Here is a 22,897-nt window from a genome sequence, read left to right on the forward strand (position 1 = left end):
ATGAAAAAACAACAGTTCAAAATCTTTGGGATGAAGCAAAGGCAGTCCTGAGAGGAAAGTATATAGCCATACAAGCCTTTCAATAGAAACAAGAAAGGTCTCAAGTACACAAACTAACCCTATACCTAAAAGAGCTGAAGAAAGAAAAGCATAGAAAGCCTAAACCCAGCAGGAAAAGAGAAATAATATAAAGATCAGAGCAGAAACCAGTGGAATAGAAGCCAAAAGAACAGTAGAACGAAACAACAAAACCAAGAGATAGATCTTTGAAAGAATTAACAAATTTGATAAACTCCTCGCCAGATGTATCAAAAAGAAAAGAGAAAAGACCCAAATAAATAAAATCATGAATGAGAAAGGAGAGAGCAAAACCAACATCAAACAAATACAAACAATTAAAAGAACATGTTATGAGAACGTGTATGCCAACAAATTAGACAATCTGGAAGAAATGGATGCATTTCTAGAGACACATGAACACCAAAACTGAACAAGAAAGAAATAGAAAAGCTGAACAGACCCATAGCCAGTAAAGAGATTGAAGCAGTCATCAAAAATCTCCCAACAAACAAGAGCCCAGGGCCAGATGTCTTCCCAAGGGAATTCTACCAAAGATCTAAAGGAGAATTAATACCTATTCTCCTGAAACTGTTTCAAAAAATAGAAATGGAAGGAAAACTTCCAAACTCATTTTATGAGGCCAGAATTACCTTGATCCTAAAACGACACAAAGACCTGATCAAAAAGGAGAATTATAGACCAAATACCCTGATGAACATAGATGCAAAAAATTGTCACCAAAATGCTCGCCAATAGGATCCACAAGTACACTAAAATGATTATTCACCACGATCAAGTGGGATTTATTACTGGGCTGCAAGGTTAATTCAACATCTGTAAATCAATCAATGTGATACACTACATTAATAAAAGAAAGAACAAGAACCATATGATACTCTCAATAGATGTTGAAAAAGCATTTGACAAAGTACAGCATCCTTTCTTGATCAAAACTCTTCACAGTTGCCAAGATTCTCAACAAGATCCTAGCTAATAGGATACAACAGAACATTAAAAAGACTGTCCACAATAACCAGGTAGGATTTATCCTGGAATACAAGGGTGGTTCAACATTTGCAAATCGATCAATGAGACAGAACAAATCAATAAGAGAAGAGAGAAGAACCACACAGTTTTCTCAATTGATGCAGAAAAACCATTTGACAAAATACAGCATCCATTCCTGATTAAAACTCTTCAAAGTATAGCATAGATGGAACATTTCTCAACTTCATAAATCTATCTATGAAAAACCCACAGCAAATATCATTTTCAATGGGGAAAGACTGACAGCCTTCCCTTTGAGATTATGAACATGACAAGGATGCCCACTCTCACCACTGTTGTTCAACATAGTAATAGAAGTCCAAGCAATAGCAATCAGACAACAAAAAGAAATAAAATATTCAAATTGGCAAAGAAGTCAAACTCTCTCTCTTCACAGATGACATGATACTTTATATGGAAAACCCAAAAGACTCCACCCCCAAACTACTAGAACTCATACAGCAGTTCAGTAATGTGGCAGGATACAAAGTCAATGTATAGAAATCAGTTGCTTTCTTATGCACTAACAATGAAAATACAGAAAGAGAAATCAGAGAATTAATTCCATTTACTATAGGACCAAGAACCATAAGATACCTGGGAATAAACCTAACCAAAGAGGTAAAGGATCTGTGCTCAAGGAGCTATAGAACACTAATGAAAGAAATTGAAGAAGACACAAAAAGACAGAAAAGCATTCCATGCTCATGGATCAGAAGAATAAACATTGTTAAAATGTCTATACTTCCCATAGGAATCTATACTTTCAATGCAATCCCAACCAAAATTCCACCGGCATTTTTCAAAGTGTTAGAACAAACCATCCTACAACTTTTATGGAACCAGAAGAGACCTTGAATTGCTAAGGAAATGTTAAAAAAGAAAAACAAAACTGGGCATCACGTTGCCTGATATCAAGCTTTACTACAAAGCTGTGATCACCAAGACGGCATGGTACTGGCACAAAAACAGACTCCTAGACCAGTGGAACACAGTAGAGAGCCCAGATAGGGAACCTCAACACTATGGTCAAATAATCTTCAACAAAGCAGGAAAAAATATCCAGTGGAAAAAAGACAGTCTCTTCAATAAATGGTGCTGGGAAAAATTGGACAGCTATGTGTAGAAGAATGAAACTTGACAATTATCTTACAGCATACACAAGATAAAGTTGAAATGGATAAAAGACCTCAACATGAGGCAGGAATCTACCCAAATCCTAGAGGAGAACATGGGCAGTAACCTCTTCGACATTGGCCACAGCAACTTCTGTCAAGACATGTTTCCAAGGGCAAAGGAAACAAAAGCAAAAATGAATTTTTGGGATTTCATCAAGATAAAAAAAAGTTTCTGCACAGCATAGGGAACAGTCAACAAAACAGAGAGGCAAACCATGCAAATGACACTACAGACAAAGGGCTAATATCCAAGACCTATAAAGAACTCCTCAAACTCAACACCCAAAAAAACAGAAAATCACGTCAAAAAATGGGCAGAAGACATGAACAGACACTTCTCCAAAGAAGACATACAAGTTGCTAACAGACACATGGAAAAATGTTCATTATCATTGGCCATCAGGGAAATTCAAATCAAAACCACACTGAGATACCACCTTACACCTGTTAGAATTAATAAGGCAAGAAACAACAATTGCTGGAGAGGATGTGGAGAAAGGGGAACCCTCTTACACTGTTGGTGGGAATGCAAGTTGGTACAGCCACTTTGGAAAACAGTGTGGAGGTTCCTTAATAAATTTAAAATAGAGCTATGACCCCGCAATTGCAACCCTGGGTATGTACTCCAAAGATACAGATACAGTGAAAGAAGGGCCACATGTACCCCAATGTTCATAGCAGCAATGGCCACAATTGCCAGACTGTGGAAAGAGCCAAGATGCCCTTCAACAGATGAATGGATAAAGAAGATATGGTCCAGGAGCGCCTGGGTGGCTCAGTGGGTTAGGGCCTCTGCCTTCAGCTCAGGTCACGGTCCCAGGGTCTTGGGATTGGGCCCCGTGTCAGGCTCTCTGCTTGGCAGGGGGCCTGTTTTCCCCTCTCTCTCTCTCTGCCTACTTGTGATCTCTGTCAAATAAATAAAATCTTAAAAAAAAAAAAAGGAAGAAGAAGAAGAAGATATGGTCCAGATATACAATGGAATATTATACCTCCCTCAGAAAGGATAAATAACCACCTTTTGTGTCAACATGGATGGGACTGGAGGAGATTATGCTGAGTAAAATAAGTCAAGCAGAGAAAGTCAATTATCATATAGTTTCACTTACTTGTGGAGCATAAGGAATAGCATGGAGGACATTAGGAGAAGGAAAGGAAAACTGAATTGGGGGAAATGGAAGGGGGAGATGAACCATGAGAAACTGTGGACTCTGAGAAACAAACTGAGGGTTTTTGGGGGGAGGGTTGGGGGGAAGAGTGAGCTTGGTGGGTGTTAAGGAGGACACGTATTGCATGGAGCACTGGGTGTGGAACATAAACAATAAATCTTGGAACACTGAAAAAATAAAATTAAATTAAAAAAAAAAAAACTCTTCACAGTGTAAGGATAGAAGGGACATACCTTAATACCATAAAAGCCATCTATGAAAAACCCACAGCAAACATCATTCTCAATGGGGAAAAACTGAGAACTTTTCCCCAAAGGTCAGGAACACAGCAGAGCTGTTGACTGTCATCACTGCCATTCAACACAGTACCAGAATTCCTAGCCTCAGCAATCAGACAACAAAAAGAAATAAAAGGTATCTGAATCACCAAAGAAAAAAGTCAAACTCTCACTCTTTGCAGATAATACACTATGTGGAAAACCCAACAGACTCCACTCCAAAACTGCTAGAACTTATACAGGAATTCAGGAAAGTGTCGGGATATAAAATCAATACACAGAAATCAGTTGCATTTCTATATTCCAACAGCAAGACAGAAAAAAGAGAAATTAAGGAGCAAATCCCATTTACAATTGCACCCAAAACCAGAAGATACCTAGGAATAAACCTAACCAAAGAGGCAAAGAATCTGTATTCAGAAAAGATAAAGTACTCATGAAAGAAATTGAGGAAGACACAAAGAAATGGAAAAACTTTCCATGCTCATGTATTGGAAGAATAAATATTGTGAAAATGTCTATGCTATCTAAAGTAAACTGCACATTTAATACAATCCCTATCAAAATACCATCCATGTTTTTAAAAGAAATGGAACAAATAATCCTAAAACTTATATGAAACCAGAAAAGACCACGAATAGCCAGAGGAATGTTGAAAAAGAAAACCAAAGTTGGCAGCATCACAATTCCAGACTTCAAGTTCTATTACAAAGCTGTCATCATCAATCACCAGTATGGTTCTGGCACAAAAACAGACACATAGATCAATGGAACAGAATAGAGAGCCCAGAAATGGATCCTCAATTCTATGGCCAAATAATCTTCGACAAAGCAGGAAAGAATGTCCAATGGAAAAAAGACAGTCTCTTCAACAAATGGTGTTGGGAAAATTGGAGAGCCACATGCAGAGGAATGAAACTGGACCATTTCCTTATATCACACACAAAAAGAGACTCAAAATGGAGGAAAGACCTCAATGTGAGACAGGAATCCATCACAATCCTTGAGGAGAACACAGGCGGCAACCTCTTCGACCTCAGTTGCAGCAACTTCTTCCTAGAAATATCACCAATGACAAGGGAAGCAAGGGCAAAAATGAACGATTGGGACTTCATCAAGATCAAAAGATTTTGCACAGCAAAGGAAACAGTCAACAGAACCAAAAGACAACTGACAGAATGGGAGAAGATATTTGCAAATGGCATATCAGATAAAGGGCAAGTACCCAAAATCTATAAGTAACTTCTCAAACTCAATACCCAAAGAACAAAGAATCCAATTAAGAAATGGGCAGAAGACATGAACAGACATTTCTACAAAGAAGACACCCAAATGGACAACAGACATATGAAAAAGTGCTTAATATCACTCGGCATCAGGGAGATACAAATCCAAACCACAGTGAGATACCACCTCACACCAGTCAGATGGCTAAAATCAACAAGTCAGGAAATGACAGATGTTGGCGAGGATGCAGAGACTGGGGAACCCTCCTACACTGTTGGTGGGAATGCAAGCCGGTGCAGCCACTCTGGAAAACAGTAGGGAGGTTCCTCAGAGAGTTGAGAATAGAGCTACCCTATGACCCAGCAATCACACTACTTAGTATTTACCCTAAACATACAAATGTAGTGATCCAAAGGGGCATGTGCACCCAAATGTTTTTGGCAGCAATGTCCACAATAGCCAAACTATGGAAAGAACCTAGATGTCCATCAATAAATAAGTGGATAAAGAAGATGTGGTCCATATATACAATGAAATATTGTGTGGCCATCAAAAAACTGAAATCCTGCCATTTGCAATGACATGGGTGGAACTAGAGGGTATTATGCCAAGCGAAATAAGTCAATCAGAAAAAAAAAAAAAAAAAGAAAGAAGTCAGTCAGAGAAAGACCATTTTCATATGATATTTCTGATATGAGGAATCTGAGAGGCAGGGCTGGGGGTCATGGGAGGTAGGGAGGAAAAGAATGAAACAAGATGGGCCTGGGGAGGGAGACAAAACATAAGAGACTCTTATCTCAGAAACAAAATGAAGGTTACTGGGGGCCTGGGGGGCTGGGTGATGGACATTGAGGAGGGTATGTGCTATGGTGAGTGCTATGAATTGTGTAAGACTGATGATCACAGACCTGTACCCCTGAAGCCAATAATACATTACATGTTAATTTAAAAAAAAAATAAATGGAGAAAGAAATAAAAATAAAAACTAAAATAATTGTTGTATGTTATAATTATAGCAAATTGAAGTATATAATGATATTATGCTAATTATATAATCATAATGCAATCTAATCAATATATTAATTATAACAAACAGTAAAACATTATTTGATTCCATTTGCTATGAAATATTTCTATTTCAAATTATACATATTTATGTTACTTGTTATATTGTTACAGATAATCATGTTGTGATTTATTTTTTAAGATTTTATTTATTTATTTGACAGAGAGAAAGAGAGAGAGACAGTGTGCACAAGTAGGGATATCAGGAGAGGTAGAAGGAGAAGCAGGCTCCCCGCTCAGCAGGGAGCCCAATGTGGGGCCTGATCTCAGGACCCTGAGATCATGACCTGAGCCAGAAGGCAGATGCTTAACTGACTGAGCCACACAAGCATCCCGTGTTGTGATTTCTAATATTATATTACATGGCTATTAAATCATGTTATAATAGGGTTTGGTCTTACACCCAAGTTTTCCTATATATTTGTTTCCTAGATTATAAATAAGAATAGCTTGCTTTTTTGTTCAACTATTCAACTGTTGTTAAAGTCCCCTGTGCTCTAGCTCCCATGCTAACCACTTGGGATATAGTTGTGAGCAAAGCCTGCTGGACCCCTTGCTCTGACATTCTAGAAGGAGGCTATAAACCCTATAAAAAATTGAATTCATAAGTTGGTAGGTGGTGTTTAAAACAACAACAACAACATGATCTCCTTAGTTTTCAAAATACTAAGCTAGTTTTCTAGATACTATGCTTAATTTTTCTTCTCTTCATGCTCCACCATATCTGTCAAATGCCTACCAGTATCACTTTTCAAATGTTCAAACATAATCAGATAATCTGATTTTTCTTTTTTTATGTAGTAGGCTCCATGCCCAGCATGGAGCCCAACACAGGGCTTGAACTCACCACCCTGGGATTGAGACCTGAGCAGAGATCAAGAGTTGGACACTTAACCAAGTGAGCTGCCCAGGTGCCCCTATAATCTGATTTTTAAAAAGATCTCCCCACCAGCAGAGAGGTGAGCATTTACTGAGGTATACACAAATATCAGTACTTGGACATTTTTTTTCTTTTTTTCTGAATAAGAGGCTTCCCCTCTCTTTCCTGGTTATCCGTGTATGAGAAGAGAAACTGGCAGCCTGATTCTCAGTATGCATCTTTTGTTCAACCCTACTGTACTCAACCATGAGTTCTGCGCCCTGCGGTCAGCAGTGTAGATATCCCTCATGCTGGGGCATGGGTTCAGAGGCAGTTTTCGACGAAGATAGGTGCCATTTTCAGGGTGCTGTATCCGCAGGGAATCAGAAACCTCTAATACATGGATCCAGGACCCCAGGCACAGAAGCAGAAATTGTCCCTTATCATCATTCCCAGTGTCCCACTGCAGCATCTCACGCTTCCTGTTCTCACCGCTCTAGGCTCTGCAGGGCTAAATGTCCTGGTCCATGGAAGGGGGGGCCACGCTCTTGACAGAGAACACAGCAAAGGTCTCTACAAACTGCAGGTTAAGGCTGCATCCTGGGTCCTTTGAATGCCTGGTGCCCAGGGAACAACAGACAAGGAGAACAATCACCACCGGGGTGGGTTGGTGGGGGCTGAGGGGGCCATGGTCCCTGATTCTCAGGCGGAGGTGGAGACGAGGAGGGATATGTGTGGGATTCCGGGGATCCCCGTGGATACCCGTTGGGACTCCTCTGTCCAGTTGTGAACGTAAATGGACAAGCGCCAAAGCCCCAACCAGAGGAGAGAATTACAGGGGCTCAGACCCCTCCAGAATGGAGACTTGGGTCACACCTCCCAGTAAAGCACCAAGGACAGGTGAAAATGGGAATTTAGAGTGGGTAGTGCAGGAGGAAAATGATGAGTACCAGAGGAAGCCCCAAGACCCTCCTGCCACTTCCCCCTGCTGAGTCTACCCTTGAACAGAGTCCACTAGAACCCTGAGGGAAATGCCCCCTGATCATGTGGATCCACAGGACATGGGGTGTCAATGGTGACAGCCGTGGAAGGATGCCACTCAAACCTCCCTTTAAGGAAGAATTTGCTGCAGTGCCTGGTGGCTTAGTCTGTCTTCGGCCCAGATCCTGATCCCAGGGTCCTAGGATTGAGCCCTGGGTCCGGCTCCCTGCTCAGCAGGGAATCTGCTTCTCCCTCTGTTCAGCTTCAAGGAGTGCACCCTGTGGACATCCTCTGGGCGACAGCACCTGCAAGATCTGCCTCAGCTTTTGATCAGAGGCCACACTCTTCCCAGGCTTCCCTCAGCCCACAACTAAGCACCTCTGCCCCGGGTGGGGCTCTTGAAGCACCCATTGCCCTGGGACTCCCTGTTGACCTTGCCAGATGGGCACTGAGGTCTTCAACTTGCCATCCCTCATCCTGGTTCCTCCCTTCTTTTTCCACAGATATGAGATTCCATTAGCGCCTGAAAGCTTTCCATACCCAATTCTGCTTCACTCCCCTAATCTTTCAAAGACATTTTATCTACTTCCAAAGCTCATTCTCACCACCTATTCCCCAGAGGACTTGACTGACACTTCAGGCCGGCAGCCTCTCAATGATACGGGATGAAGTATGGATCTGGGGGTCATATGCCTCCTGCACACCCTGTTTTCTATGAAGTATGTCTCTTGGTGCTACAGGACCCAATGTTGACGAGTTATTCTTTAAGCCCTTGTACAGTGGTTCTGATGGAGACGTTCCAGGTGGAAAGGTCAAACCCATAATCAGAAGATGTATCTATCCCAGCCAGGATGAAGTATTGTTCTTCCCAGGGTAGAAGGGGTTCAATTTAATCCATGTGCCACCAAGTGGCTATTGGCTCACCTTGAGGAGTGTCAGGAGCTCGGTGTCAGGCTCTTGTTGATGGTCAACCATTCAGCAGCAGTTAGCTAAGCCTGAATGGAGAGACCCCACACTGATGGGTCCCTACCTAGTCTTCGTACCTCCCACCATGATTACTCCATTCATAAGCTCACTGCCCAAGCACTGGGGTGGCCAACAATAAAGGTTGGCTGACATCAACTGGCTGAGTCATTGTGTCCCCATGGCCCATGACAATTCCCCAGTAGATGTTGTTTCTCGAATGCTAGTGTGTGTAATTCACACTTCAGGTCTGCTCCCATATGTCCAACCAAGTGCCTCCTCCCAAAAATCCCTTTTCTCCTACCTTTCAATCTCATTTATTCCAGGCCCCTGATTAATTAGCTAAGCCATTGCCACGGCTCATCCATCCCCATAGGTAGCCCTTACCTTGGGCTACTTCTCCTTCCACACAACAAATGACTACACTGCTCAAAACTCTGCCCATAGGTAGTATTTCCCCACACCGCTGTGCATCCAAACCACCCCTCAGTGGGGAGAAGGTGTGAAAGCAAAGAATTTTCACTTCCATCAAACATAGCAGGCCTACTCATCCATGAACCTGGTTCAGGTCTCCCCACCTTCAACAACTGAGTATAGAGAACCTCCCATGAAGTCACAGGCAGGTGTGAGCTAAGGGAAAGGCTTCACTGCAAACCTTCCAGAGTCAGCCCTAGCAATTCCGGCTTCTCTACACAATTTAGTGGGGCCATATTTCCTTCCAGGTTTCCAAGACCCATCATCCCAGCAGAATATTAGACCTATCTCCAGAGTCCTTGCCAGGCTGTTAAATCTTGTATCGAAGAAGATTATCTTGTACTTAAAAAATAATAATAATCTCCCCTAGGCCACTTTAAATTCACTATCGCCTAATCCAACACCTCAGTATTCACTCTCCAGCACGCTCTCCTGGTTGCAAATGGGTCCTGTGGCTCCTTTTGCATTTAACACCCTACCCCTCCCCAGCAAATCTAACCTTGCCCCATTGGATCATGCTAAGGCTTGACCTTAGCTATTGGTCTGGTGGCTAGGAAGACAGAAGGGGCAGATCGGAGAGAACCTGTATCATTCTCCAGGTGATTCTATCCCATGTGGCTCCCCCATGGTATTTAAGCAAGCAGGAGGACTCTGTCTTCCAACAAGGGAATCTACTGCAGTTATAAGAATTTAAGGGAATCTGGGAATTCAGGTACTTGAAAACAGATCTCAGAGTCCTGCTCTCTCCCAAACAGGGACCTCGCTTGTCATAGAGGTCACAGACCTGCCATAGACTTGTCCAGGCTGAGAATTCAGCCTTCTCCAAAGTAATATCACTCTTGCAGTTAAGTCCCATGCCTGGCCTTTCATGCAATCACCCCTTTCAGTGCTGCCGAGGACACCCTCTGACTTGCACACTTTCCTCTGAGTTAGTGATTGACTGCCATGAGCATGTGAAGTCTTCAGCAACGGTCCTTATAATATGAATGTTCGTGAACCTCTCAAATGCCAGCGATATGACAACAAGCTTATGCATCTCTTTCCTCTTGTGCCCCCCTCCAATCTTTCCACAAGTAAAAGGCTTAACAATTGCTGTGCTCTTGCAAACCAGGGATGACTGGTAAATCACCTAGCACCAGGGACTGGGGCTCACTGACAGCCACCCAGGAAGTGACCAACCTCAGAATCTCTTAGGGTCGGTTTCCTTGGGACCCTTTCCTGGGACCAACCATCACAGATCGGATTCTCTAGAAGCAGAGTCTGGACCAGAGATTTAAATTCATGGGTAAGGGACGCCTGGGCGGCTCAGTCGGTCAAGCATCTGCCTTCAGCTCAGGTCATGATCCAGGGTCCTGGGATTGAGTCCCACATCGGGCTCCCTGCGTAGCGGGGAGCCTGCTTCGCCCTCTGCCTGCTGCTCCCCCTGCTTGTGCACATGCTCTCTCTGACAAACAGATAAATAATCTTTAAATTCATGGGTAAAGGGGATCAGGACAGGACACTAAAAACTATCCACCAAATCCCCCCGCTCACTAAATGCTTCAAACACGAACACTGCTTGGCCAGATTGATACTTATGGATTTGAAATATCTCTTTCAAAATGAAGATATTGAGACAGGAATTGTGCCCATTGGGAACCCAAAAAAATTATGCCCAACCATAAAAAGAAACATACTATTTTCAGTCCGTGGACTCTGAATGAAAAATCCAGATGGTGCCACAAACTCAGAAAAGGTTAGCAATCATACATCATCCAACGAGGAACCAAGTGGTAAAATAAATACATACATACATACATACATACATACATAAAAACAAAAACAGAAACAACAGACATCAATTGTCAAGGGGGCCTGGGAGTCCAGGCCACTGATTGTGTAACAGAGAGCACATAATTAAAGTAAATAAATTGAGAAACAGGTAGGGATTCAAAATAAAGCATGCCTTCTATTAACTTTACATAAGGCTAAGCATCTCATAACTCATTATATCAGAAAATTAATGTACTCTATAAATTCTAAAGAGAAAATGTGCAAAGAAGGGCTTTAAAGACATTTTTAGCTCCTATTTCTCTGTTTGAATTCATCAGCTCCCTTCTGGCTTCCAATCTGTCACAAGAAAAAGTACCTAATTGACTGCAGTTTCAGCACTGGTGGAAAACAGAAGCAACCCAAAGGCCAATAACAGAGTGGAAATGCCTTTCTCTTTTACCAAAAAGTAGGTTTGCATCCAAAGACACAGCCTTTGAAAAATGCATTATTTATTTAGCACCAAGAATAGGGAAGCCAGGCTCTATTGGGGAGTTTTCTTGCTTTCTGTTATCAAAATGCCATTCTGCTCTACAACCACACTTCCTACATAATAGGCTTGCTATTTCCATCTAAAATGTTTAGACCTTTTTCTCAGAGGGCAAAAGAGAAGTCAGAGTAGCACCTTCTCAGCCTTTCAATATGGAAATTGTCCAAATAAGGTACGAATTCAGCACAGTGATTTGGAGGAAAAAAAAAAAAAAAAAAAAGACCTTGAGAAAACATGGCTATATCTGCATTTCGGTTTCCTTCCAAAAATCAGAAATTTCCAGCACTAACAAGGGAAGAAAAGTAAAGCTCTACACAATACCAGCGTACCTCCAGACCGTCCACGATTACCAACACGTAGTCTGGTCACACATTTAAGAAGAAATGTAGGACGCTGAGGGAAAAAAGGAACAGAGATGGATGGGAGGGAACATTTAGAACCTTCAATAGTGTAAACACCAAGTCTTGGGTGTTGACAAATACCTACTGCTTTTCCAGTGAAAGAAATACTGTATGTGTGGCATGCCTGGGTGGCTCAGTCAGTTAAGCATCTGCCTTCGGCTCAGGTCATGATCCCAGGGTCCTGGGGTCAAGTCCTGCATCGGGTTCCCTGCTCAGCAGGGAGCCTGCTTCTCCCTCTGCCTGCCTCTCCCCCTGTTTGTGCACTCTTTCTGTCTTCTGACAAATAAATAAAATCTTAAAAAAAAAAAAAAAAAAAAAGAAAGAAAAAGAAATACCTATATGTGGTTGGATTTCTGTACTCTAATCTCAAAAGCAAAGAAGGTCCTATGGAAACTACAGACTATCTCAAGTAGAGTTCATTCGAAAATATAAGGGAAAAGCTTTGAAGAAGCCAAGCCTAGAATCATAAGATTTAGAGCTGAAGGGGTGAGAAAATCATTTCACAGATAAGAAGGTTAGTTAATAGGCACTTCACTTGGACTTGTCTTACAGTGTTTACAAGACAGTCATAGCTGTTCACAAATATGTTCCTTCAGACAGTAGATGCCAGCCTAAAACTGAAATTTCTTAGAAGCAGAGAAATTTTTAACCAAAGAGGAACCTTGACCATAATCCAGAGGACTTGCTAGCTATCCCATGAAATCTAGAGGCAGGTTAAGGACATTTACGAGTTCTTCCAAAAGAAATGATCATACAGGGGCTCCTCAGTAACTCAGTGGGTTAAGCCTCTGCCTTCGGCTCAGGTCATGATCTCAGGGTCCTGGGATCGAGCCCCACATCGGGCTCCCAGCTCAGTTGGGAGTCTGCTTCTCCCTCTGCCTCTGTGCTCTCTCTCTCTCTCTCTCAAATAAATAAATAAAATCTTAGGGGGAAAAAAAAAGAAAAGAAATGCCAGTACGAATCATCTAGGGGTCCACTGTTGGCGTCTCAAATCAGTGGAGAAAATGGATGTCTCAAAAAAATGGCATTGGATGATTGGCCAAATTGGGGGAGAAAAGGCAGTTAGACCTCTATTCCAACAGAGTTACAAAAATAAAATACAGAGCCATGAAAGAGGTCACCTCTAAGTTGAAAGTTCTAAATAAATAGAGACAATTCTGTCGAATACCTACTGCTATACCTCAGAGGATATCTGTAGGGGAAGACAGTATCCACATAAAGACCCAGGTAAAGAAAAACCCGTGCAGAATCCCAGATACCGGAAAGAGCTTGCCGTGCTCAAGGTCAAAGAAATCCAAGGCAAGGCGGCTAGAGTGAAGAGAGCAAGAGAGAAAGCAAAAGAATGTGAGGTCCCGTCCCAGAGCCATGATTCTAGGTCATGTCAAGGAGCCTGGATTTTATTCTAAGTATAATGGACGTTTTCAGCAAGAGCGAAGTGGTTGAATTTAAGCTTGAGAAAGACGGGGTGGGAGCACTAAAGCAGGAGCAGAGCTGGGGACTGGAAATAATGCACTGATTGTGGGGACTTTGACTAACAGGGTGTGGAGGTAAGAAAGCAGTGAAGGAGCAGGTCCAGGTTGCACCCAATACTGGATGGTGTGCCCTTTACCTGAAAGGCAGGGGGCAGGTGGGGGGAGGTGGGGGCATGGAGGGGGTAGGGGTGACTTTCGAGGAAAACAGTGAACGGTTCTGTTTTGAACATACTACATTCCAGATGCCTATCAGGCATCTCTACGGTAAGAACCTGTTCAATATCTGAGTGGGGAGCCCAGGGAAGAGTTCTAGAAATAACAATTTGAGGGCGCCTGGGTGGCTCAGTGGGTTAAGCTGCTGCCTTCGGCTCAGGTCATGATCTCAGGGTCCTGAGATCGAGTCCCTCATCCGGCTCTCTGTTCAGCAGGGAGCCTGCTTTCCCCTCTCTCTCTGTCTGCCTTTTGCCTACTTGTGATCTCTCTCTGTCAAATAAATAAATAAAATCTTTAAAAAAAAAAAAAAAAGAAAGAAAGAAAGAAAGAACAATTTGAGGATTCTCCAGCACGTAACTGGTATCTGAAGCCACGGGACGAGGTCAGATCAGGGAGGAAGGAAATCTGGATGAGGAACAGGACCAAAGACCAAGCAACTGGAGGACTCTTACTTTCAGAGATCTGGTGAGGGAGCATCAAGACTGAGGAGGAGGGGCCCAAAAGGTGGGGAAACCCAGGCTTCCCATGTCACAGAAGCCCCCAGAAGAAAAGCATTTTGAGGAGGGCATCTTCAACCATGTCCACTGCAGTGGAGAGGTCAGTGGTGGGAACAAAGAAAGATGGAATTGACCATGGGATCTTGACAAGGTAGAAATCACTGGTGACCTTGACCAGGAGGAGCGGCTTCACTGGAGCGGTCTGGATGAAAGCGCCACCCATTGAGTTAAGGAGCGAAAGGGGAACGAGGAGACAGCAGGTACAAGCAGCTCTGCCAACCATGTCTGCTCCGAAGCAGAGATGAAGATGGGGCAGGAGCGGGAGGGGAGCAAGAGCCCAAGGGGTGTGTGTTACTGCATGACAATGAGGCATTTTATAGGCTGTTGCAAGTGTTGTGGTTTTTTTTTTTAAGATTTTATTTATTTATTTGAGAGAGAGAGAGAGAGAACACGCAAGAGGAGAAGGAGAGAGAGAGATTCTCCAAAATTCTCCCCGCTGAGCGCAGAGATGGGCACAGGGATCTGACCCCATGACCCTGAGATCATGACCTGCACCAAAGCCAAGAGTCAGAGGCCTAATGGACTGAGCCACCCACACGCCCCACAAATGATCTTTTACTCAGCATTTACACTGTGCCAGGCACTGGCCCCCTATAAACAAGCAATAATTGTATTGCTTGTTTAATTATCAAAAGTATCACCATTTTAGATGCAGAGAGAAGTCCATTCATCTGCTCAGAGTCACGAGGCTATCTGCAGAGCCAAGATTTAAAAACCGGCGATATGAGCTGTTTGCCACCACGCTAGAAGATGCAAGAAATAAAGCGGATACTTGTAGAAATGTGGTCCCTGATAAAGTGAGAGAGGGTAGCTCCAGAACATATGCAGAGGGATTGGTCTTAGAAACCAAAGCATGGGACGCCCGGGTGGCTCAGGTCATGATCCCAGAGTCCTGGGATCGAGTCCTGCATGGGGCTCCCTGCTCAGCGGGGAGTCTGCTTCTCACTCTCCCACTGCCGCTCCCCTGCTTGTGCTTGCTCTCTCTCTCAAAGAAATAAAACCTTTAAAAATAAATAAAATACAAGCTAATAATTCTAAAGTACATTTTAAGACTTTCCCTGCTCAACGGGGAGACAGATATGTAACCAGCAAACGGTCTGGGTGAGCACCCCGCACAGATCCTCGAACACAGGAGGGACCATGTGGTGCGGGGTGCGAATCCATCATGCTCCACAGTGTGACCTAATGCTCGGGAGACGCACCTGCCGGACACAGCAGGGACTTCAGAGAGGAACCGCAATTCTAGCGTGGGAGGGAGCAGGAAGGTCTTCGAGGCAACGGATTCCTGAGTTCACAGCACGGACCGGGTTTTGAAAACGGAGTCGGTTACTTAAAGCAACTGGATAGGGTGGAGAGGGTGGTGACGAGCATTACAGAGAGAGGGCGAACAGGAGCATCCGGCAGTTCCAGAAGGATCCACACCAACCGTTACCAATTCCTTATGGCTGGCATAGAAGTTGCGAGATGGGTCAGTACAGGAAGCAACGGCGGGAGAGGGAGACGAAGGGCCTTGTACCCTAGACAAAGAGCTCCCTTGGACTCCAGAATGTGGAGGGGGGGGGCACAGAACTGGAAGGAAGACCCGCTATTCGCCGCATAGAAAGAGGCTCTGGAGCAAAATCAGGGAGCCGTGAGGGAAAAGAAAAGCACAGCGCAGCCTGGCTGGCTCAGTCGGCAGAGCACATGACTCTTGATCTCAGGGTTTGAGGTTCGAGCCCCACCTGGGGTGTGGAGGTTATTTAAAAATAAAATCACAAAAAAACAAAAGGGAGGAAAAGGGAGACAAACCAAGCAGAACAATAGGGAGTGTGCCACCTTAACAGAAATAAGTGAGAGAATGATGAGCAGTAAAATATAAAAGAAAAACTAGGGGTGCCTCAGTGGGTTAAGCATCTGACTCTTAGTTTTGGCTCAGGTCATGATCTCCGGGTCCTGGGACCAAGCCCCACATGAGACTCCCTCCTGAGCAGGGAATCTGCTTGAGATTCTCTCTCTCTCTCCCCCTCCCTCTGCCCCTCATCCCCTCTAAAAAAAAAAGGAGGGGGAGCCTCTACCAAAACTAAACCCAAAGTGTATGGAGAGTTTAAGGAGAAAAAGAAAGAGGAGGAGAAAGAAGGAGAAAACAAAAAGAACAAAGATGGGTCAATTGCAGCAAACGTCAGAGAAATATAGGAGCCGGGAGCATCGACCCCGTACAGAGTTTTGGCTGCAGAAGCAAACCATTTGGAAGGAAGTCTGCTGGTCTTTGGGTTATTAGAGGAACAGCTGGGTAGGTGTCAAATAAGGATACTAGGCACACCAAGCCACACCCTTTGTTATATACAAAAATACAAGGGTGCCTGGGTGACTGAGTGGGTTCAATGTCTGCCTTCAGCTCAGGTCATGATCCTGGGGTCCTGGAATCAAGTCCTGTGTCAGGCTCCCTCCTCAGTGGGGAGTCCGCTTCTCCCTCTGCCTGCTGCCCTTCCCCCACCACTCGTGGGCTCTCTCTCTCCCCCTCTCTCTCTTTAAAATAAAATATTTTTTTTAAATAAAAATAAAATAAATATGAAAGTACAAGGGATGGGAAGCAGAAGATCAGGTAGCTCTAACAAACCTACCCCAGGGAGGTCCGGGACGGGAACTACCAACATGCTAGAATGTTCCACGGCATCACACCTCTGCTGATTCTCCGAAGCGTTCCAAGGCAGTCCATACAGACAACAAACCATCTCCATAACACCAGAGAGCACCAGGCATGGTTTACCAGTTGGTTTCACGGCACGAAAGGAACCAAAGATGAGGACAGGGGAACACTCATGCTCCTGAGGCCCTGAGTGGGATGGCCAGGGACTAAAGTATTCACGGCAGGACGAAGGGACCAAGGGCAGCAGCAACAGAACGGAAAGGTGGACAGGTTTCAGGGGATTTAAGGAGACAGAATCCCCAGGATCTGATGCCTGCATAGATCTGCTGAATGAGGGAGCAAGGGTCCACATTGAGACCGTGGAGAGGGCTGAGTGTGAATTCCAAGGGGATGTGCTGCCTCTGAGGGGAGCCATCGGTCATATGGGGGGGGGGGGGCAGGGGCTCCGGAGAAAGGTCTAGGCTAGAAAAGTGCTTTCTAGACACATCGAGACGTTACGTGCTGTCATACCACACAGGGAGTTGTGAGATCTAGCCTAGCCACACAGCGAGAGCAAAGGAAGAAGATCCAGCCTAAGGGACCTGCAGATCAGTCCAAGGGACAGCGTACCTGAGGGAGGACTGGATTTCAAGGAGACCAATTAACCCATCACGTCAGGGTCAAAGCTGGTTTCATACTTTTGCATCAACTCAGTCAATGAATGGAAATTATTTTAATAAATACATTACTGTTCACTTAACACAGCTGACACAAAGCAGGCATAATGAACATTTCTAGCAGGAACACATGCATATCTTGCCATAACAATAGCATGACCTTCACGGGAGAGCAGCTTTGAGAGACAAATCCTCTCCCTGTACTCACTCTCCTCTTGCAATTTTCTCCCCTGAACCATTTTGAATCATTAAGAGGCACAGCTTCTAATTAACCTAGTAATACCTCCTAATTACTGCATGTGCTCCAGTCAAGACTTTGAAATCTCTCCAGATCACACAGTCATGAGACGGCAAAAAAAATTTTTTTTTCTTTGGTTAAATACAACGTGATCTGGATCAAAAATGGGTCTACCTTCCTTCTCTAAGCTTAAATAATAACAAGGACACTCCTCATATACACTCCCTCTCCATCACCACATTTCATTGCTTTTGGGGGACGTGAAGTACGGGAAGAAATATTAAGGACCCATGGGAAAAGCTAACAGATACGTTAAGCCTTGATCAACTGCTCTTGCAAAAATAAAAAACTGCATTGAGGGGTGCCTGGCAGGCTCAGTCGGTAGAGCATTCATCTCAGGGTTGTGAGTTCAAGCCCCATGTTGGACACAGAGCCTACCTAAAATTTTAAAAATAATTAAAAAACTGGGGCACCTGGGTGGCTCAGTGGGTTAAAGCCTCTGCCTTCAGCTCAGGTCATGATCCCAAGGTCCTGGAATCGAGCCCCACATGGGGCTCTCTGCTCAGCAGGGAGCCTACTTCCCTTCCTCTCTCTAGGCCTGCCTCTCTGCCTACTTGTGATCTCTTTGTCAAATAAATAAATACAATCTTTTAAAAAAATAATTAAAAAACAATAAAGCCTGGTGGTGGGTACTAAGAAGGGCACGTACTGCATGGAGCACTGGGTGTGGTGCATGAACAATGAATGCTGGAACGCTGAAAAGAAATAAAAATAAAATGGAAAAAAAATAAACACCTTTTTAATTGTGCATTGATTAACTAGGAAGAGATGCACTGTATTTCTTCCAACTTTTCATAACCTCAGAAGCCAGATGTAGGTGCTTCAGCACCTATCCTAAGGTATGTGCTCTCATTTCCTATAATCAAGCCAATTTAAAACAATTGGGAAATCTCTTGGCTGCTGTGGACATAATATTTAGACCCCATATGTTTGTTCCTACAGTTTCATATGTCCCCTACACAGGGAAGCCCAGAATACTCTTCTCCCCGACTTTATGAAGGGTTTTCAAGTTTGATACTTCTGCCACAACAAATTTGTGATTTTTGAGACATTTTAGGATCCCTAGGACATAGGTTCTCCAGCTCTTCCCAATGACTTCCTGAATGTTCCTGAGGGATAAGGACCTCCTCCCACCAGCTCATATGTAACCGATCCGCCAAAGGACACACTCCGTGCAGGCGTATAGAGAATCTGAGTGTGACCCACTATTTCCCTCCCAACGTCTAGGCACTTGTGGGACACAATTTTTTTTGGGGGGGTGCGGAGAGAGAGAATGAGCATGCATACACACCACATGGGCTTAGGGGAGGGGCAGAGGAAGAGACAGAATCTGAAGCAGGCTCTGCGCTCAATGTGGAGCCCAACCTGGGGCTCGATCCCATGACCCTAGATCACGACCTGAGCTGAAATCAAGAATCTAATGCTTAACCGACGGAGCCACCCAGGTGTCCAGACGTAATTTTTTTTTAAGTAAGCTTCAATGTGGGGCTTGAACTCACAAAGGCTAGAGTACAATGAAAATCACCCCCAGAAACCTTTCTGCTCCAGCCCTCTTTTCTCCACTAGTAAGGGCTCGCTGACATTCGTTCAAGTCACTGGGGAACAAGGACAGCTTGCAGTCCATTCATTCTTCTTCAGCTGTCATCTCTACCCCTTGCGCCCTTCAAACCAAGAGCCTGCTGAGAAAACCAGACGGGAACGCAAACCAAACAGAAACGTCCTGTGTATTTACCTGGCCACATGATTTCATTCCTCAACAAAAGCCTCACGTGACACCAGAACCAGCGACTGCTTTAAGAGGGGGCACGGTACAATAAATCACTAGAGTCGGCACCATTCTTGCAGCTGAGCTGCATAAACAATGTAATACATATAAATGAGACGACAAACATCCCCCGATGTAAATCCTATTACTGGTGAACAGACGCAACCTTCAGAGCATCCTTGGGAGCCCCTGCATAACCGGAGCTGACAGCCCGCACACGTGTCCATGCTGTTAAATTGCACGTTCTGCTCCTGAGGAATGATGACTCAAGTCTCAATAAAAACCATTTCTCTGCTGATCAGAGTCCCAAAGTGGGGGAGGGGAGCTTGGAACGGAACAGACGATGACATGGTGACAACTTACCCTTTCTTTTTCCCTTAGAGGGGAGAAAAAAAAAATAGTGGGAAGCAGTGGCCATGGCCATCAAGAGGACTGGGAGGGGCGCCTGGGTGGCTCAGTAGGTTAAGAGTCTGCCTTCGGCTTAGGTCATATCCCAGGGTCCCAGGATGGAGTCCCACATGGGCTCCTTGCTCAGCAGGGAGCCTGCTTCTTCCTCCGCCTGCTGCTCCCCCTGCTTGTGCGCTCTCTCTGACTCTCTCTCTCTCTCTCTCTCTCTCTCTCTCTATGACAAATCAATAAATAAAATTTAAAAAAAAAAAAAAACTGGGAGAGACACACTGGCGAAAGAGGGGAACAGGACTACCTTCCCCTTAATCTGAAGAAAAGGTTTTCCTGTAGAGTCCTTGAAATTGAAGTAGGGACGTGGAGTCCGTCTGCTGGGAAGCTGCATTGTAGCCTCTGGATCTGCAGATTCTGCTTCCAACATTTTAGTGCCTGGGAGGCAACATTTGCACTCCCCACAAGACAAGCAGCTCAGCCTTTGGCTCTCCTGACTCTCTTCTCCCCACTCCCACCTTCTCCCACCCCACCACAGCTTTACTGAGGACACACTACCTGGTGCAAAGTGCACAGCCTGGCCAACCTGACTCTTCCCCAGTCCGACACTCCTGCAGAAGACCAGTTGGGTTGATCCCGGTTCCCTCATTTCCAGGGAATCCAAACTCTGAAAGAGTGTGAGAGGAGAACGTGGTCCACTCACGTGAAAAATGAGGTTTGTACATGTGCTTACATGTTCACATTTGTGCTCACAAATATATAAACACAGGTATACAAATACACACAAAACATATGGGAATATCCACAATGATCGCTGACTGCCTCCTTTACCTAGAGGACTAGGGAGCCATCGCCACCCCATTCAAGTCGCATTTCGGGACATTTCTGCGACGTCTTTTTCCCCATGCACATTAACGCCAATGCTCTTTTTGCCCAGCTTTCATTCCTATAGCAATGCCGGGGAAGAAATCACATTTGGTAATATACTCTAATTGGTCCCATGTGCCATGGAATGGCACTGTTTCCCATGAGGAGTTTGTAACGAACCCAGGAAGCATCTCTACCGCTGGAGAACGAAGGGCTGAACTCATCACAAAACACTCAGCCTTGGGGGTTACTTGCTATCTCCTAGCAGGTTCTACTAATTCAACCAAGAGGATGTGGACAGCCGGTTATTACAACTTAAAGTACCCCAATAAACAGTAAACTGGGGTACTCTGCTCCCATCAGGTGATCTTGCAAAGGTCCAGAGTGTTTGATAGAAGTGATCTTGGGGATCCATCACAGTGCTACAGTTATCTTTCAGCCCGTGGCTCCTTTTGCTTGGGTCTTTATTCCAACAGAGCTCTGAGACAACAGCTGAGATTTCAAAGGACCCATTTCCCAGGCAGGCAGCGTGAAAAGACAACAGATCCGCAGATGGGTCTTTCCTGCCCTGCTCATCCTAGGCAAACAGGAGGAAATTCTCTCTGTGGGGTTTCCTTACAGGTTTGCCCTATAGAAAAAACGTGAGCCTTGCCTTAAACAGCCTGGCTTCTTAGGGATTGCCATTCTAAAGGGAGGAGCATTGGAGTAAGCTTCTCAGGTGTCCCCATAGACTCATAATGACACCATCTACTCACAATGAACCCTCAGCTGTACACACAGACACACCCATCCAGCCACAACCAGCCCAGGGGCACATACCCCATCCAGAGAGCTCATTCCTAAACACAGAAGCAGACTGCAGCCTGATTCAGTCTTCGCTCCAAAGGATTTCAAGCAGCCACTCTGTTTTGGCTGCTTTCCCATCAAATGGAAGAAAAGCGCTTCCCCTAAGACTTTAAGCTTTAAATCCCCATATACCTTCTCTATGAGAGAGAGAGAGAAGTGAGGACTCTGCCCTGTCTGGTTTTACTGGATTGCTAAAAATAGCTCATTGATGACCCATTTAAAAATAATAATAATAAAATAAAAACTGATTTCTCTTTCAGAAAAGGCTGGGTTAAGAATAAGCTTTTAAAAAAATAAATAAAATCAGGCAATCCGGGAGACTCTCCTGGGTGTTTTCGAGGGACAGGGAAATTCACAGCAAGGGGGCAGACAAGACTGAACTGTTGAAGAAGCAAGATTAAGGCTCTCCAGGGACCGGAGAACCACCACCCCTACCATCCCCCCAAAACCCCCACGAGGAAGGCATGGGGGCGGATCCACCCGCTGCCTGAACTCCTAGCAGGGGTGCAGCTGTCTCTTACCTTACCACCCTCTGTCTGCATCCCGACGTTGCCCCGACGATTTCCTAACATCGTACCTGTTTTAAAACAGGGGTCCTTTCAAACACTTTAGCCACCAACAGGTGAAAGGGATTGGTTCGACCTTAATGTGGAGGGCGAGGGTGGGGCGGGGTGGGGGGTTGTTCTTTAATCCTTCTGTTTAAAAAGGAATTTAAAAAAAAAAAAAAAAAAGACTTTCCTGAATCAGAAAGAAGGTAAAAATGGAAATCTGTGCATCCTCTGGTTACTGGGCAACCGAACCTAAGAGCTGAGTCTGCCTGCCGGGATCCTAATGTCCAGCAGCATGAAAGATGCAGTCAGAAGGAGTTTCCCTTTATGTGCAGACTCTTTACTCTCTGGTCCATTCATTCATCCCTATTATTTGGTTTCCAAGTCAGTAACCCAGATTTCTGCGGGCTGTTAACACTCCGTCTCTGTGGGGAAGGAAGCTGCTGCTGGGGAATTCACCATTACACATTTTAAGATGAATCAGTGTTTTTCTTTTTCTTTCTCCCCCCCCCCCCCAAGCCCTCTGGGAAACTTGGGTTAAAAGGAAAAAAACAAGGACGACGAGGGGGCGGGGGAAGCCAGGGGAGCTTTGCTCTTGGCTGCCCTGTGGTTCCTTCCCGGGGCTCTAGGAAATCTGCAATGTCATGCGGATTTC

General features: G+C 44.6%; 1 long non-coding RNA gene across 1 annotated transcript in view; it reads right to left on the reverse strand.

Annotated features, from left to right (window-relative positions):
• Window positions 1-22,644, reverse strand: part of LOC131832613 (uncharacterized) — a 134,158-nt gene extending 111,514 nt beyond the window's left edge. Inside the window, exons 1-2 of the long non-coding RNA XR_009354118.1 lie at window positions 22,216-22,644; window positions 20,540-20,648 (exon numbers count right to left, since the gene is read on the reverse strand). This is a non-coding gene — a long non-coding RNA (uncharacterized LOC131832613). The remainder of the gene's footprint in view (window positions 1-20,539; window positions 20,649-22,215) is intronic.
• Between the last annotated feature and the right edge of the window lie 253 nt (window positions 22,645-22,897).

Source organism: Mustela lutreola, chromosome 5 (assembly GCF_030435805.1).
Source record: "Mustela lutreola isolate mMusLut2 chromosome 5, mMusLut2.pri, whole genome shotgun sequence".
In the NCBI taxonomy this organism is placed as follows: Eukaryota; Metazoa; Chordata; class Mammalia; order Carnivora; family Mustelidae; genus Mustela; species Mustela lutreola.